The 17,674-nt window shown below is 40.6% G+C and overlaps 1 protein-coding gene across 4 annotated transcripts in view; it reads left to right on the top strand.

Moving 5' to 3' along the window:
* Positions 1–17,674, top strand: part of LOC131675161 (coiled-coil domain-containing protein 186-like) — a 274,309-nt gene that overhangs the window by 58,128 nt on the left and 198,507 nt on the right. The gene's annotated exons all lie outside the window — the stretch shown is intronic.

A 17,674-nucleotide genomic window follows, 5' to 3' on the forward strand; every position in this document is an offset into this window, starting at 1 on the left:
GAAGTGTAGTGGTGTACCCATGTTTCGTCTACAGTTACGAGTCGACGCCAAAAGTCTTCCGGATTACGACGTATGCGTGCCAAAAGAGCCTCAGAGGTGACCACTTGTGTTCGTTTGTTTCAAACGCGGCACCCATCTTGCTGATATTTTGTTCATCCCAAATTTTTCATGCAAAATTGAAATGATTGTACCCTTTAATATCCCTGTGGCCTCAACTAATTCTCGCAATTTTAATCTTCTATGACTCAACACCATATTGTGGATTTTATTGACCATTTCGGGCGTACTCACTTGTATGGGGCGTTCTGAACGAGGTTCATCTTTTGTTGTTGTACGGCCGCGTTTAAATCCATTTACCCAGTCTTAAACACAGGAGCAGACTTGCCATGAACAGCGTTCAACTCAACTATGATTTCTGTTGGTGTAAGGCCTTTTAAATGAAAATGTTTTATCACCGCTCGAAACTGCTTTTTCCAATTTTCAAATAAACCAAAAACTCTTTGTTCAACCAACGCTAACAAAAAAAATGACTTAATGAATCGAGCTGAAACTTTGTACGATATCTAGTTAATAGTATTGCTTGCCAAAAACATTATAATTTAAGCGTAACGAGCGCCATCTCTTGGATTTTGTAAAGACTTATTGACCCCCCCTCGTACATCGATGTGACTCGACACTTGATTCATTGCCGCGATTCCGCCAAGAACAACTAGTCGCAGTGCGCACTAATACACCGTTACGACCGTTGTCCCGAAGAAAACCTGTCGAGGAAGTCGCCAAAGAATGGGTGTGGCCACAGAAATTTTACACCACATTGCAATTATGGCGCAACGCGATGATATCAGTGTTTCCGAAAGAGAGGGGAAACCGAGGGGGCTCACCGTCGTGGAGGTTGTTGTTGCTGTTGCTGCTGTTTTTGGTGAGCTGTGGGTCTCAGGTGTTCTTGCCCGCTCAGGTGGTTTGCCCAAGGTACTTCTTGGCGTCGTTTCACAGAAAACTTTCTTTACATTGCTGCTGCTCATACGACCGCCGGAAAGAAAAGAACCGGTTCGCTCACGGCGTAAGTGGCCCCCAACGCGCGGACCCCGCTGCGCGTGCACCACACATGCGTTTCTCTCTCTCTCTCACACACATCTTTGTTCTGTTCTTCCTGTCGCCGGTCCGGCGCCACGTTGCCACGTCGCACCTCCAAAGAAAAAAAGGCAACGCATGAACGAGAATTCTACTTGCTCATGACCTTGTGGCGACGGATAGGCTCAAACTGGGGAAGCTCGTGAGCGAGCATTTCTTGTTACACTATAATGTAACGCTTCAAATTATATTACATTCGTATGCGTACAAATTTTTTGTTATATTTGTTCTTAACCTGCATTTAAAGAGAATTTGAACTTAGTCATATATGGTATCATCAATCTATTGTTACTCAAAATAAGAAAAAATATTAATCTTTACATAAACTCGTGAATATTATGATAATGATTTTATGAATTATGAAAAGCAACTAGCAGTTGGTCCAAAATAAGAATTCGGAGCAATAGCTAGTTACAATGGGCCGTATAATCAATTATTTCTACCCTCACCATGGCAAAATAGACCACACAACATCGGGGCATTAATGAAAGGTCACTCTCCACACTTGTTAATTATGAGAATATAATGGTTTGATAATAATCTTAGAAGGATACTGTCCCTCGGATAGAAATGATTATCCGGAGATGATCCAAACTAAGATAAAGGGCAAGGTTCTGAACTAACAAACAGGAAACAGAATTATTAAATAAAGACTGTTGCCACTCATTTATTCAACATCAGTCCAACTGCCTGCGTGGTGCTCAGATCAATGCTGATATAAACGATGTACGCCGGCCTATTTATACATAGTAGTGGATTGCGAATATTACCCCCTTCTTCAGTTACAAGTATCTTTATTTTCGCACATCGAAAATTCTAGTGCGCCGTTTCGCCTATGAACTCTCGCAATTTTCCATGTATTTCGCTTTCATTAATAGAATTTTATCAGTTTCGATACAGCCAATTATTTATTAAACTGAGTAGTTATTGACTTATAAGTGTTTTATAAATGTCTACTTATTTTCAATTGATTTATATGTATGGAGCGAATATTATCAATCAACATCGATTAAATCAACCTTAGCTGTTTGACAAGTTATTTGTATCATTTACAAATGCTCATGATAACTTAATATCTAGTTTTGTTGATAAATGTAGAGTTAAACTGTTATTAAAGTTCAAATTCTCTTTAATTGCAATTTAGGTAAATTAGCATTGAGTATGTTATTTGTTTATTAGATTAAAATTCGTTTGCGTAAGATATAATTTCTCCTTAGCTTATATATTAATTTGGAGGTTGACGGAACCTTGACCGGTCTTTCACCTATTGTTATTATCTCATTTGACTTTTCGCACGTGATGTGATAGCGAGATTTACTGTTTTCTAAGTGCGATACATCCGATAGTTCATTGCCTCGGCTCGAATACAAAGCGTCCGTTACAATAATAAAACTACAATAACCGAATAAAACGAAGGCGATTATTTTAGCGCGCGACATTGTATTTTGAGGGATAAATAATCGATTTTTAAAAGAATTCCGACATGATTGATTTGAAATTATCCCACCAAATAACTTGAGTTGTGTCAAAGTTATTTTCATGCAGCCATTTCAGACCGAGATATCGTCTATTTCGTAGGTATTGCCCTAATAACGGTTTCGACCTCTCTTCAATGTTTTTTTTGGCTTCACATATACTAAAAATGTAAGTTCTTCGCACTTGGCTACAATTTGTAATGTATCGGCATTGCTGCTGAAACCGGTAGTTTCCAAGTTAAAGAAAACAATCTTTGCTTTTAAATTTGTATCGATCGACGATAAGCTTATATGCTCATGAACTTTACTGAGAAATCCCATATTGGTTTCATGCTTTCAGCTAATTCTTTCTTATTTCGCAAATCAGCCTTGTTTTGCTTCAACATTATGCGGCGTTTTTTGGCAGCAGGAGTAATCGATTTTTCATATCGTTTTTTGCTATATAAATTGGCATTTTCACAAAACTTTTTCGAATACTTTCCTGAAGAACAGTAAACATTTGTTAATAACTGAATGATATACTGTTCGTATTCGTTTTTTTTTTATTCACGTTCATCTTGCACTTTGTTCCTGTAAAAGTCAAATGCAATAAATCATTCGATTTCTTTGTTGATAATTATAACGAAAATAAAAATTTTACCATACGAACGTAAATATAATCTAGACTTTGCTGCTTTACTAGCAAACATTCCATTCAAATTTTCTTTTGCATTACTAGAAATTCCTGCATAAAACCTTACTGTTTGCGAGGTAAAATCTTCGAATATTTTTTTCAAAACATTGAACAAATTTTGAAGCCTTCACTAATCACAGAATGTGTATATGCAGTTGGATCTTTTTTAAAACCACACCAATCCTTACAGTTTGTATGATCATTGAAAGCATGACTAGTAATATTATTGATAGTAGCTGCCATTTCAACTTTATCGACCTTATTTTGAGCTACGCAGTAGGTGAAACATTTTTGTAAATATTTTATACTTTTTTAATTTAGTTCTTTGTGTTTATTGACTATTTTATATAACATTGAAGTTATACTTTTGTTTGTGTGATTTATGTCATCATGCTTCATAATTTCATGATATACTGCATTCCGAGCAGCACATATGGCACTGCTATCGTTATCGCCAATAAATATTCCTAATTACACTTTTCATTCTTGGAAAATGACGTTAGTCATCAATGAGGCTGCTGCTTTTGGTTCCATTCCTTTTGCACTTCCTTCAAAGTTCAGGACACAATCATGATCATCTTTAGGGTGCCGAAGATCACACATCTTACATTTCCGACTAAGAGTTATATCAGCTCAAATGTTTCCAGTCAGCCAACCAATAATACATACGATGCCGAGTAGACTATCGTAGCTCCTTCCGGACCCTTTAGTAAGCCAACCTGTGTCGAATGATCTAGCTATTCTTACGATGTTCTCAGGTACCATTTCAAGTCGTTCCTCGTGATGCATAGAAACATCAGGACAAATGAAACCATTCTGCAAACGGTATGGCCTATTAAAAAATATAAATTAAAAATTGAAGGACAACTTTTAAGAGCATACATTTTTCTTTTATTAAATCGCTCTTGAATAGTACTTTGGTAAAATCACAATCGACCAGAGGAAAATTTCTGTCAACAAAAAATCGAAAACTAAACATCTTTAATATACCTAAGCTTATATTGTTTACATAATACGTGATTTTTCTTATTTTATTTCGATGATTTATTCAAATATAAAAAATATAAAAGTCATTTGAAATATTTGTATGCATATAATACTCAATATTTGTACTCAATTAAAAAAAAAATCATTTTCTCGTGTACGTATAACATATAATTGATTGATAGTGTACAATTATATACATATTGAAGGGCGCTCTCATGATATGATTCTATAAGAGTTATTTTTACAGCCATACAGACTCTCACTCGACTTTGATATTTAAAATTAGCGATAGCTCCTTATATTTGGCTGCACGACGAAGCAGAAGCAATGTACAGCTCCAATAAACTTACAACAAAGATTTCAATTTGTCATAGTTTTCGATGGTCAACTTTCGTTCTTCTTCTACAGCTCGTTTACAACATTCATAAGTTATATTTTCAGTTGCTACTTTAATTTCCTTTTCATGCGTTTTGAAAGTGTTCCAATTGACTCGTGGAATGTTCATTGCAGATAAGAGTTTATTTAAATGAGTATTCTCTCAGCATTCAGCACGCCTATAAACAAAATTTCAGTTGTATATATTGAAAAATCATCATTGTTATATTCATCACTGCTACTTACCCATAGCAGCTTTAGTGTTCACATCATAATGTGGTATTTTATATGAAACATTGTGCTTTTTATACGTATCAACGGTATTCAATATATTACATTTATGACAGAAATGAATAGCATTGATGCTAAGCCTGAATATTTTTCATTGACTACATGTAACAATAGTACAATAGATTGACACTTGAAACAGTGTAAGTTGTTTCCAAGAGTTTTTAAGTGAACAATCCGACGTCCTTCAATTTCATTAAGGCAAGAAGTCTCATTGGAATTAGAAATTGCAGCAGTAATTTTATTTATAGATCAACTCGCACTTTCGAGGTTAGGTGACTGGCTTTTCGTTCCGTAGATGCTCCGCAAATTCATGCATGTATTTTGAGATGTGAGCGGAGCATGATACACTTTTTTTATTACGCGTTCACCTTTCTAAAAAAACGTTGAGTTTCGTTATTTTGTACAATGTAATCTGGTTGAGCTTTAGGCATGTTTATTATAATACACTGCAAATGATCCCATGTCAATAACTGCTGCGCTTGGCTGCGATACTTCGCTAAGATTCAAGACTACATAGTCACATGTACGCACTCACACCGAAACACACGGCCGCAGTGTTGCCACATTGAGTACCTCGCAAGTCAAATACGTGATTGCTTTTGTTTTGACTAACGTATTACCGATAGAGCTACCTTGTGATGTTCGTATCACTTATAAATAATAATAATTCGAACTCTCGTATCTAGCTGATGAGTAAGAATTTGTTTCCAATAATTTTACTCTACTTGTCAATAAAATAAATAGATAAATCAAATGTATTCTAATAATGATAAATAAATCAAATATATATAAGTAAGTACAATGTTTCAAGGAAAGTCAGACAATGCCCTAGTTTCTTATGGTGCGAATTGTCCCATAAGCAGAGCTAAAGTCTTCCTTGGATAGGATATAATTCGGCCCAAGTTTCTTATAGCGCGAGAAGTTCTATAAGTCGAGCTCGAATTAAAAGGAAGAAACAGTCTTGCTCAGTTAATCACAATGAGAGAAAGAACTTAGGTATTAGCCAAGTTTATTCAGACTCATGCGCTCATCTTGCAAGGCTAGAAGTGAATGCTAGCCTGTGCAAAGGTGGGCCTATTTATACACAGATTTTCCCGCTTATTTTTGCAGGAGAGATATCATCGAACATTTGAGATACATTCGCGAATTTGGAGTAATGAGTTTTCTTAATTTACAAGTAAATAATCATTAATATTAAGCTTTTTACATATGTAAGCTTTACAAAATTTGTTATTTGTTAATTTTATATAATATACAATTATCGCAAATAGTGTCGTCAAAAGTTATTAACTAATAAAGTTAATTAACGTGATATTATAATATTTACAATAGAAAATTAATGAATTTTTATATAATTTTATAGTTGATTCAATTTAGAAGTATTTTCTAAAAATGAATATTTAAGTTAGTTAATAACATTTGAATTATAACTAATTTTTCATATTAGTGACGGTTCTTCCTAATCTTATAATACAATTATTAGATTAATTATTTAAGATTCCTGAATTATAAAGCTATCATTATCAAGTATAAAATTAATACTTTCGTTCTATATACAGCTTATTGTTTAAATAAATTATTAATTATTTATTTACTAATAACAGTTATTATTCAGCTGTTATTAATGAAACCAATTCTTACTCATGTTCTATACTTATTCATTTTGCATATTTACATTTTTCTAATAATTCATATTGTTAGCGTAATAAATAAATCAATTTTGCATATTAAAATTCATTATTATTTCATAATTAAATGCAATTTGTGTTATTATATTCTGAATCTACGTACTTAAATTTATATAATAAATACTTTGTTATATTAAAATTATCTCTAATTAACATATTTTTCTTAATATCCACAATCATTATATCTATATCTATTACTTTGTGACGTCACGCTATTTATTTTGATTCAACTCTTATTTGTATACAATCAAGTAAACAGTGAGGTAGCGCCGCTTGATGTATTGATTTGAATAAACAGATAGATACGTTAGACTAGTTGCAGTAATTCAGTGATTTAATAAATAGCTCATAAATAGGACCGTTACAACCTTAAGTTACAACTTATTTTGTTTGTAATACAGAAAAAAGTTTACAAGCAAAATAAATTGTGAATTATTTTTTTAAGACGGTTTTTATAGCCAAACTGAACCTGAAAAAATTTTACAGTATCAAATTATTATTAAATATCTTAAAATGGAAAAAAATTGAAACATATAAGTAGAATAAATAAAGTATATCTTATAAAATACTTAAGAGTATATAATGATAAAACTTATTCTCTTTGAATTGTTATTGAATTGAAAAATAGTGTACTTAATAATAGTTAGATCCTTATTGATGTAAATGTATAAGTCTTCAACTATATAAATGCTGCAATGATATGGATTAATATTTGATTGAGATCAGAAAAGTTCACCTTAGCCTACAAAAGAAAAACGAAAATTTTGGAAAAGTGGCGTTTTATTTTTCAACATAGTCTCCGTTTAGTTCGATACACTTGGCCCAGCGATGCTCCAACTTCATTAACCCGTCTGCAAAATATGTTTCCTCGAGGTCTGAAAAGTAGGTTTCCGTGGCAGCGATTACCTCCTCATCCGACTCAAATTTCTGCCCGGCGAGTGACTTTTTCAAGTTTGGAAACAAAAAGAAGTCGCACGGGGCTAAATCTGGAGAATTCGGTGGATGGGGCAGCAGTTCGTAGCCTAATTCGACCAATTTGGCCATGGCGACGGCGGAGGTGTGAGCCGGTGCGTTGTCATGGTGGAAAAGAACTTTTTTCTTAGCCAAATGGGGCCGTTTTTTCTGCAATTCGACGTCGAATCGGCCCAATAATTCGGCATAGTAGAGCCCTGTGACCGTTTTGCCCCTCTTCAGGTAGTCGATGTAGATCACACCTTGTGAATCCCGGAAAATGGTGGCCATCACCTTTCCGGCCGATGGGGCAGTCTTCGCCTTCTTCGGAGCACTTTCGCCGGGTAAAGTACACTATTTTGACTGTTCCTTGGTCTCTGGTGTATATCAGTGGATCCATGTTTCGTCGACTGTCACGAAACGACGCAGAAACTCCTTCGGATTGCGCTTAAACAGCGTCAGACATTGCTCTGAAGTTGTCTCACGATTGCGCTTGTTGTCCGGAGTGAGCAAACGCGGTACCCATCGCGCCGACAGCTTTCTCATGCCCAAAATTTCATGCAGCACATGAACCACGCGGTCTTTTGAGATGCCTACGATCTTAGCTATTTCGCGCACCTTCAATCGTCGATCTGCTAATACGAGATCATGAATTTTTGTCACGTTATCCTCCGTGGTAGCCGTTTTCGGAGCACCTGGACGTGGCTCGTCAAAAATCGACGTACGACCACGTTGAAACTTGTTAAACCAATTTTTGACGGTCGCCATCGAAGGAGAAGAGTCACTGTACACAGCATCCAAGCACTTTTTGATTTCGCTGCGCGATTTCCCTTCCAAAAACAAGAATCGAATCACCGACCGATACTGCTCTTTTTCCATTTTTCAAAAATCAACGGACACACTTGCTTTCACACGCTCTCAAAAATAAACTACAACTCCGATCCGGCTGAAATCTTGACAGTAACCATCGAGAAGGTTGTATAGAATATTTCTTTTGCGAGAGTGGCGCCATTGGGCGGTGAGGCTAAGTACTTATCCGACCACCCTCGTATGCTATTTATAAAAGTTGTAAAATACAATATACTCGATACTATACAAATTAAAATTATAAGTTTAAAATACAAATAATTCTGGTTATTTATTAATTCATCAATTTAAAATATTCTGCAGTATGAGTGTAATTATTTATTATTTAAATTGAAACTAATACGATATTTTCATATCTTGAAAAAATGAAAAATAAGGACTTATGTATTAAGTAAACGAACTAATGAAATAGTTACTATAGGCAACGATGTGCGCGCGTGTGAACGCCACCAGGAGCGTGAACGTTAGACGGCCTATAGTTCTTTGTTGTTGCTACGATTTCGACTGGTTAGCCGAGACGCCATCAGAGGCCAGCCACGAGGTTGCTGAATCCGTCCAACGAAAGCAGCACGACGACAGAGAGAGCCTCGTCTTTAATTCCGAAAAGTGGCAACCTGAGCCACACGCTGAAAGACGACAGTGAACTACTCCCCTTGACCGTGCGAATAATCATATAAGTAAGCGGGCCAGCTTCGTGTTATTGTTTTTGATAAGCGACCGCGCGTAACTTCTTAGCTCTCCCCTCACACCTGCCAATACAAAAAAATCGATAGCGAACGTGCAAACAAGTAACCGAACGATTGAAGCGAAATGACGGTACGTAAGATTGTCGCGCACATTGTATGAGGCCAAACGTATTGTAGATTACTTAGAAAATAAACTAGTCTGCGCATGATTGAGACGTTAATTTACTGTTGTCTTTGCTATTAGTAAGTTGGTTGACTGATACCCGTCCGCTCCTGCTCTTCGGTTAGTTAACAAAATTGATTATTTCGATCTCGTCGCGCGCATTCTGGTACGACTGTGTATCGGGAGAGACAAACAAATTAAAACGGATTCCACACCCGTTAAAAATTATATTTATTCATTAAATTTTTAGTTTGATAAAAGTTAACATTTAATTTAATTGTCATTACTAAACTGGGTAGTTTGAATTATTTTAATATATGAAATAATATCAAATATACAGGGTGCCTCATTTTAAAGGAACGACCCCGAAATTTTCTACGGTTGGCATTTTACAAAAAAATTGTTCAGACAAAAGTTATTTGGGATAATGAGGGACACCTTTCCCAGAAATCAGATTGGACCTTGAGATTTATTTTCAAGGTCATTTGAATGTCAAAGTAATTTTTTGAATAGGAACCTATAATTTTGAGTCCGGTTTCGGAAAGAGCGAGAAATTCTACGTTTAGATAAGGATTTATGTATGAGGTGCGGTTAACCCCACCCCCCGCATATGGTCATATAGGGGTCAAATTTATTCTTTTCTTCATTTTTGCACAGGGATGATCGGGCAAGGGTAACATTTATACCGAAGGGTTGCAACCCCCTTTTTAATAGGGGTAAATACACTATTTTTTGTACTGTTTTACGACATGTAATATAGTAAATCAGCTCGAGTGATTTAAATATCGCACTGATAATGAGAAAATACCAAAATTAAATTGACGTGTTTCCAAATTAAAAAATAATATGTTTAAGGGGTGTTTCACCCCCTAGAAACCACCCCCGTCAAACTATCAGTAGGTTAATTCACCTAACCCTGGGATAAACAAGTTTAGTCGTTTGTTATTTTTTGAAATAATTTAATCCTATGCATGAGCGAGCTACCTCAACTAACCAACCTGCCTCTAACCCACCAAACCCCCATAAACCACCCTTACCGAACCACATGCAGGCTAACCCACCTAATCCTGGGAAAAGCAACTTTAGTCGTTTGTTATTTCTTGAAATAATTGAATTTTACACCATAAGCGAGTTATTCCAGTTGAAACACATACCTCTTATTCACCTACCCCTAACCTATCTAATCCCCACCCTTATAAACCACCCTTACCGAACCACATGCGGGCTAACCTTATATAAATAGCGAAAAATAAATGTATTTCTTGAATAACATTCATGTTGCATAACAATATGTCCCAGGCATTACAAATTTTATGTAATAATTATTATTTTCTTTTCATTATAAATACAAAAAAGATAAAAATAATTAGTACCAGCTTATAAATATAAGATTTAAGACTAAAATAAATTATAAATAATTATTAACTATTTTGTTTTTTCGAAATTAATAATAACAGTTATAGTATCAGTTTTTTCTTTAATATTATTTGCATTGTATTACATATAGCTGTGTATAAAAGATTAATAATAATAGTTATTATTTTCTAAACGTAAAGTTAATTCGTAATAAAGAAAAATAACAAGTAATAACAGTTAAAAATTATTAATTTCAAAACTGGAAGTTTAATATAGTTATTATTTCTTTTTTAATCATTTACAATTTGTCAATGAGAAAAGAAATTATAACAAATAATTGATTATATTAATAGTTATAAATAGTTATTATAGTCTCAATTCCTATACTTATAAACTGTTTACTTTTTTCAATTTTTAGTTGTGGTTTAGTTTACTTTTTGTTGGTACTTTACTTTGCTGTACACTTTACCTTATTTACAATTTTTCTTATCAATGGCTCGAAGAAGATAAGTTATAACAAATCTACGTCCCTTACGACCATAAGACATCCGATACATATTTCATTATTCATAGTAGTTGAAGAAAAGTCAAGTATTTAAAAAGTTAAAGTTTTTTTATAGTGCTGGATTTATAAATAAACTTATTTCTATATTTACATACAAATTTCCCGAACACGAAAATATAGTACATATTAAGAAGAAAAGTTTTTGTCTACTACGTAAGTATTTATGTCACTTATCATATATAATTTTATTCAAATATTTTGATTTGTAAACATGTGAAATATAACTGCGAAAAGCGTACGATCGAATTCTATCTATAGACGAAATTTTCTTTTGTCTTTTGTAAAGTTATTCAACTGCAAAAAAGAGTATATATATTGCGACGGGGTAGAGGGAGGGGAAAAATAATAGACAGGTATTTTTCCGATCTCGCACTGTCACCAGCGGCGCGCAGTCAGCCGAGACAACGTATGCAGCTTTATTTTAATTTTATTTCGTTGGGCGCCAGCTACCGTGCTCTCGCGTTAGGAGAGCAGGTAGCGCTGCAACGTTGGCTGGTTCTCGGCAAGGTCCTGCTGGTCGCTGTGAGGTCGGGTGGTTTCCCCATCGCCTCCCTCCTCGTCGTCGTCGATGTTCTTACGCGCGTGGCCGTCTATCACCTGTGAAGAATGAAGCGGGAGCGCGAAGTCCTAGGCGACTAATTCGTTCGAGTCTAAAGCGTATCGAGCGAAAAAGGGGAAAGGGGGCTCGTTCGGCTAGCTAGAAGAAGTTCGGGGCATGGCGGCTCTTAACCCAGAAGCGGGTACATCGAGGGGGGCGTCGTAGGGGCGCCCCGACTGACGGACTTGTTGCGTAGGGGGATAGCTCCTTCCCTGGACTGGTGGCGTAGTTCCTGCGACGGCGGCTAACGGCTAGATGATAATCAGGGCAGTCGCGCACGCGCTTACCGATCTCAAACCGATCGCGAAAGCTACGGGGGATGAGGCGATCAAGTGGGTACAGTCAATAACAAGTCAGACTTAAAATAATTCAGGTTTATTCGGCAAAAGAAACTTCCCAGGTCAACCCCAGTGATCTATCCCTCGCGATGGTCAGCCTGGTCTAGGTTACTGGGGACGCGAGTGGCGTACTACGATGCGAAGTCGGTCTAGGCAGACAATAATTCAGTTGAATACTTCGGACTTCGGAAACGATTACACGACGTCGGTCTGTTTACTCGCGGCGAAAATTCCAGTTCGTTCAAGGCATATAAGTGAAGGAATTCGATCGGTCGCACGAAGGTTAGCTACTGTTCGCGGTGTTGACGGTACTTTGTAGCAACGATCGCGAGCAAAATAAAGGCGACAATGTATTCGAATTCTGCCGGTCGAACGAAGGTCTAGCACGACTCGTGTAATGTTTAGGTCGACTCGGAAAGGAATTCATAGACGCGCACTCTAAGAAAAACTCGTTCCTCGGACGACAACAGTACGGCGACACTCAAAACGATGCTCGGAAGGTCGGTGGCAAAAAACATACGCAGCAACGGCAACAGGCGCGCGAAGGTCATACGGCATACCCGCGCGCGGACATTCGGCGATCATGCGACAATTTCAGATGCGGGACAAAGAAACGACGTGACAAAGAAAAGCTCGGAAACAACGACAAACATGTTCGATCACAAGGCGTAATGCGCGCGAAGGTCATGCGGCACTCCCGTTCGGTAATTACGCGGCAACTTCGTCTTGCGAGCAATGATAGTACAACGGCTCGATGAAAGATTTTCGGAGGTCAGCAATAAATGAGCGCGAATGTTACTATCGAGCGCGCGAAGGTCGAACGGCACTCCCAAAACGCGGCGGTCGGCAATGCGCGGCAATCTCGCGATCATCGGTCATACAAAGAAAAATCAGAAGTAGAAAAGAAGGTACTTACTCCTGTTAGTTTTTCGGGCAATTACTATTGCGGCTACGGCCGCCAAGGCCGCTGTAGCGGCCGCTACTATTGCCGTATGCGTCTCCATTGCTTCTATTTTTTTATCGCTATTTTCCTCTATTACTCTTACTTTCTCACTATCTTCTTTCTATATTCGCTGCTCTCACTTTTCTCACTATCTTCTCGCTGCTTTCACTATCTCCTCTACTATATTCGCTACTTCCACTTTTCTCACTACTATTCTCACTTTTCTCACTATTCGATACTTCCACTTTTCTCACTATTTTCTTTCTATTTTCGCTGTTTTCACTATTTCCTCTACTATCTATTCCCTCTGCTTTGTCTATCTTCTCTACTTTATCTATCTTCTGCGCTTTGTCTATCTTCACTTCTTGGGTACCGCGCGACAGCGAGGCTCGGCGGACTACTCACCGTCGAGGCTTAACGGTTACTGGCGCGCCGTTTTTCGGCGACGCGCCGCTTCTCCTAGCTTACTTTCCCTTCGTTATTGTCGATTGGCTGGCTTGTTGCTAAGTCAGATCTCAGCGCCGTCTATATTAATGTTTTTTTTGCCCGCGCAATTTGTTTATTGGTCGGTCCTTCGCGCCTAATTTGCCTACTGGTCGCGAAGATAGCGTCAGTTTTCACTCATTAGTCCGACCACCCCAAAGCTGATAACGATTGGCCGGTCAACTAGCGTCGCTTGTCTATCCTCTTCTATCCACCGCTCGTTGGTCTTACCGATTCCCCTCGCTCGCTTCCGATCGGTCTAGCATCGGTGGTCTCGCTTGCTCTCACGCGCTCGGTCGCTCCTACTTCTAGTCTAGCTAGGCCTACCTTAACTAACGGGGGCTTGCGATCAGCTGATCGCGGCTGGAAACTTTAGGGGCTTCTAGCTTCCCGGGGGAGGGTCGGATCGGGTCGTGAGTGCGCGAGGGGTTGTACGCGAGCGTAAGGGTCGTGCGAATCGGTCAGGGAGGCTTCTAGAGGTCATAGTTCGCGAGATCCGGGAGTGCGTGGGCGGGTGTATGCGGTCGTGGCTGTTCTGCCGCATCGTGCCGGTAGTGTATAATTTTTGTGTGATGACGCATCATCACATAGCCCCCCCACTAATCCGGTGCATACACATGCACCGTGATTCGTCGGCCATCGCGGGTCTACTGGTGATCTGCTCCTGACTGGTCCTCAGCTACTGGTTCGGTGACCTGAAAAGATGGTTAGGGAATGTCGGAGTAAGGTGAAATGAGTTGGACTTATTGCATGGTTAACTGTCATTGTTTATTTAATTTAATTGCTGTCCGAGTCGTTGTTGTTTGAGCGTCGGTAACGGTGCTGGGCTCGTTCAAGTCGGCGTCGTTCCGCCGCTGCCAGGGACTCGACGGCTTCTCTCAGGCGCTCCAGCTCCTGAAGGCGGTCGTTTATCTCTTCCTCTCCTTTTTGGTGGCTCCTAGACCTACTGTGGTCACGACGGTCGTAGGGGCGTCCTTCCCTGGGTGTCCGGGGGATGGCGCCCGTTTCTGGTCCGGGTAGGTTCCTTGTTGACATCATGACCTCCTGGTAGGTCGGAGGGGGTGCCTGCGCCTCGTATGGAGGGTGATAGCTCCAGCTCGTTTGAGGTGTGTCTTGATTTACGCTCGTGTTGGTCGGTCTTGTCCTAGTTGATGGACTAGGAGTTTTCGCCCTTTCCAGCCGATCCCAATATTCGGTGGAGCACCGGGAACAAACCTGGATGCTGGTACCCCTCCTGCCGCAGTTGCCGCAGTATTTCGATGTTTCTGCTGGCCTCGGGCACGTTCGGAAGGTGTGCCCGGGCAACCAGCAATTAAAACAGCTGCGGCCAGGCGGGTCTACGGTTGGGTCGGTTGGGATGTGCTGTAGGTTCCCAAATCCGGCTCCTGTGTCCCTCGGTCGGTTCTCTCTGTTGGTCCAAATGCGGGGAGGCTGGGGGCGGACGGGAGGTCCTGGCTCGTCGTCGGATACTGGCTCTGGATTTACCGTACTCTCCAGATCCTCGTATTGTAGATGTCGTCTGGGGTTGTATCTCCTACGGCGGCCGTTCTCCCCTCGGACCATTATCTGGTCTAGCGTCACTTCCGTTGGCGGGGTCTGGGGGGCTCGTACAGGGAGCCATCCTGGATGTGGTTGATTCTTTGACGCTGGTTCCGGTGTATCTCCCTCCGCCATTACCATCTCGTCCAGGGTCTCATCGGTCGTGATGATTAAGCCCGAGCCACCCGAACTAGACGACCTACTTGCTCTTCGTGGGTTTGACTGAGTATCTTCTGCGGGCTTCCCACCCTGTTCTATCAGTCCGGCCAGGTTGATAATTCTTTGATCGTTCGTGGTTAATTCCTCTGGGGGAACCAGGGTTACCACTCTTTTGGCTGCCACTACCAATCGCCCTTGTAATCCTGACGGCGGTTGGTCTTCCTCAAGGCGGGCTTTTTCTTTCAGGATCTTCTCCTCGATCTCCATGATGTACGAGGAGATCGAGAAGGAGGGCGATGGTGCTGCTGCCCTCTGGTCCGGTTGATTTTGGTCATCCTCCTCGTCTGAGGAGATGGTGACGAGCTCGGGTCCGTTCGGTGGTCTATCTTCTGTTGGCCGGAATTCCAATTCCGGTCGGTGGTGGGATGGCCGATGTGTGCGCGTCCCAAACTTGGGAGGCATGGTCGAGCCTGTAAATCAGAAGGTCTTAAGCTTTGGTCAATAGGGGAGGTCTGTTAGTGAAGGTCATCAACCAGCACCAATTGTGCAATGTTAGTCTGGTTAGTCAATTAGTTTGTTACGCGACCTACATCTCTCCCCCCCTTTGTAAAACTAGAGAGGCTTGTCCTTTCTAGTTCTCGACTCAATATGATTTTCGGGGCGTGATTTTATCTTCTTAGCTTCTATGGCCCCAGTTATGCGGTGGTCGTTTGGTAACTAACCTAACATTTATCGGATTTTTCTCCTTTATAGGGTTTTAGCTGGGTGGCATGGACCTTTCCTGTTTCTTTGCCGGACATATTCTCGATAATGTACACGTTATCTGATAGCTGTTCTTTTATCCGGAATGGTCCCTCATATTTCCCGGCTAGTTTTGCCGAGAATTGGTTGGCCGCACTGGATAGGTGATGAGCTTTTCTCCATACCAGGTCTCCTGTTTTGTATTTTGTCGGCCTCCGACCTTTATTATAACGGTCGGCCATCTGGTTATGGGCTTGGTCCAGTCGATCTTGGATCGTTTCGCGAAGGTCGTCCAGTTTCTTCAGTCGGTTCACCCATACATTTGGGTTTGACGCCACTTTAACTTCGGTGGACTCCACCTTTCGGCGTAAGCTCTTTGGAGGCTTTGGTTGCCGTCCGAAGTTTAGAAAGGCTGGTGACGTTCGCGTGGTCGACTGTACCGCCGTGTTTATCGCGTAGCGGAGCTCATTTAGATGTTGGTCCCAATCCTTATGGTTGTTGTCGACAAAGGTTGCTATCATGGTCTTCAGTGTACGGTTCGTGCGTTCGACTGGGTTAGCCTGCGGATGGTACGGCACGGTGGTGACATGCTTGATACCATACTCCTGTAGCATGGTATCTACGCATTTGTTGGCATATTTCTTGCCGTTGTCAGTTAACAGGTAATCCGAAGTCTCCCACCGAAACAAAATCAACTCCTCGAAGGCTCGGGCGACGTTCTTGCCATTAGCTGCTCGTACCGGCTTCAGCTCTATCCAACGAGTGAACAGGTCTTGGAATACTAGTAGGTATTTATTCTGAGTTTTGCTCCTGGGGAATTCCATGGTGTCAACTGCAACTACGGCCCATGGTCGGTCGATATTCCACCGGCCCATTAGGCCTTGGGGTCCTAGTTGGCTGGCTTTATACTTTTGATACTTTTCGCAACGGGTCACGTAATTGTACACGCTTGAATACATCCCTCTCCAGTAGTAGTCTTGAGCAATCCTCAGATAGGTCTTTTCAACCCCTAGGTGGCCAGTCGTTGTCAAGCAGTGGGCGTCATACATTATTTGCTGTCTATATTCGTCCGGTACCACAAGCTTCCAGTTAGTCTCTCCGTCGGTGACCGGGTCGGTCGACTCATCCAGTCGGTGATAGTATAGCATGTTGTCCTCCACCTTCCAGTCCGGGAATTTTGCTGGGTTCTGGCTAACGTCCCATCGTCGTCGCAGGTACCAGGTGTCTTTGATCAGCTTGAAGGCTGATACGACGGCTGGTCCTGGCGACATTCGTGATAAGGCATCGGGCAGATTATGTAGGTTCCCTTTTCGGTGTTTCACAGTGATTGGCCATTGTTGTAGTTCCAGGATCCAACGGCCTAGGCGACCTTTTGGTTCTTTGTTGTTAAAGAGCCAGGTCAAAGCACTGTGGTCGGTCACTACGGTGAATTCATAGCCTTCTAGATATGGCCTCAGCTTATTTATCGCGTATATCACTGCCAAGCACTCCTTTTCCGTTACCGAATAATTACGCTCCGGTCCTGTCAGGGATCTGCTGATGTATACTATGGGATGTTCGCCGTCGTCGAATTCTTGACTCAGTACCCCTCCGATGGCGAAATCACTCGCGTCGGTCTGGACGGTGAAAGGTCGACTGAAGTCGGGACGGGCTAATACCGGAGCT

Source organism: Phymastichus coffea, unplaced genomic scaffold (assembly GCF_024137745.1).
Source record: "Phymastichus coffea isolate CEN01 unplaced genomic scaffold, Cenicafe_Pcof_1.1 PCOF00001, whole genome shotgun sequence".
NCBI classification, from domain to species: Eukaryota; Metazoa; Arthropoda; class Insecta; order Hymenoptera; family Eulophidae; genus Phymastichus; species Phymastichus coffea.